We start from the raw sequence: 1,383 nt of genomic DNA, 5'->3' as shown, positions 1-1,383 counted from the left end.
CTACACTATTCCTGATCATTCCTGTAACGGTTTATGGGAAAGATGATTCACTTAACACTTTCGCATTCTTGGACGAGATGTCTGACCTAACGTTGGTGGAGAATTATCTTGCTACGACGTTAGTAGTAAGTGGCACTCCGCATCCACTTTGTCTTCGATGAACTGACGACACTTCTCGACTAGAAAATGATTCTCAGCAAATTACCATCGAAATCGTTGGAGTCGGACAAATAAAAAAACATAAGCTTGTGTACACAAGGACCGCCAGTAACCTTTCAAAAGAACATCAGCGGACACTCACCATCATAGAAACTACGACTAGACGATGTGTAGACCGTTTCGAAACGGGATTGGTCTAGAAACAAGATCATGTAGAATTTCCAGATAGCTACCCGATGGCCCCGCGACATTTGGAATGCCTCGAACGTCAGATGGATCGCGATCCGGAATTGAAGATGAACCTTCACCGGCAAATGCGCGAATTTGAAGCAAAGAGTTATACGGACAAGGTTAGGACTAAAGTACTTGAAGCCGCCAATCCTGGTGTAGCGGTGGTTAACCCAAAAACACCGGGGAAAATTCATACGATCTGGGACGCGGCTGCGAAAATAAACGGCGTGTCTCTGAACGGCATGCTACTCAAAGGCCCCGATCGATTCTCCTTGCTACCTGGAGTTCTCTGCCATTTTCGTTTGTTTTGCGAAGCGGTCAGCTTAGACGTTAAAGAAATGTTCCATCAGCTTAGAATCCGGGATGGGGATAAAATATCCTAATTATTTTTATGGCGTAACAACCCATCGGAGAAGTCCACTATATACGTGATGGACGTCGCAACATTTGGAAACACCTGTTCGTCTGCTTCGGCACAGTTTATTCAAAACCGTAACGCAGAGCAATTTGCGGAATTATATCTGGAAGCAGCGAAGGCGATAGTTCCCGACCACTATGTGGATAACTGTCTCAGTGGAGGAAGCGGCGGAGGTAGCAAGCGAAATGCGATACTTTCACGATAAAGCAGGTTTCAAACTACACAACTGGAGATCGAATAGCAACATACTTCTACAGAAAATAGGCGAAATCCAGCACGAAGCAGTCAAGCAGCTGCATCTGGTGGAAGGCGAAAATACGGTAAGGGTGCTCGGCATGCTCTGAAGCCAGACAACTGAGAAATTGAGTTTCTCAACTCAGAAGAACGATGAGATGCAAATACTGATCTGTACAGATACACTTCCAACGAAAAGGCGTTGGGACTACTTTCGGCGTCCATTATTCACGGTAAAATTTTGATTCAGGACCTGTGGAGAGGTACTAATTGGGATGAGACTGTCAACGACGTAGTTTACGTAAAATAGATAGATAGATAGAAGTGGATACAAATGATGA

The sequence above is a fragment of the Toxorhynchites rutilus genome, chromosome 3 (genome assembly GCF_029784135.1).
Source record: "Toxorhynchites rutilus septentrionalis strain SRP chromosome 3, ASM2978413v1, whole genome shotgun sequence".
Lineage (NCBI taxonomy): Eukaryota > Metazoa > Arthropoda > Insecta > Diptera > Culicidae > Toxorhynchites > Toxorhynchites rutilus.
The sequence above is the reverse complement of the archived record's forward strand: the minus strand, read 5'-3'. Positions refer to the sequence as shown.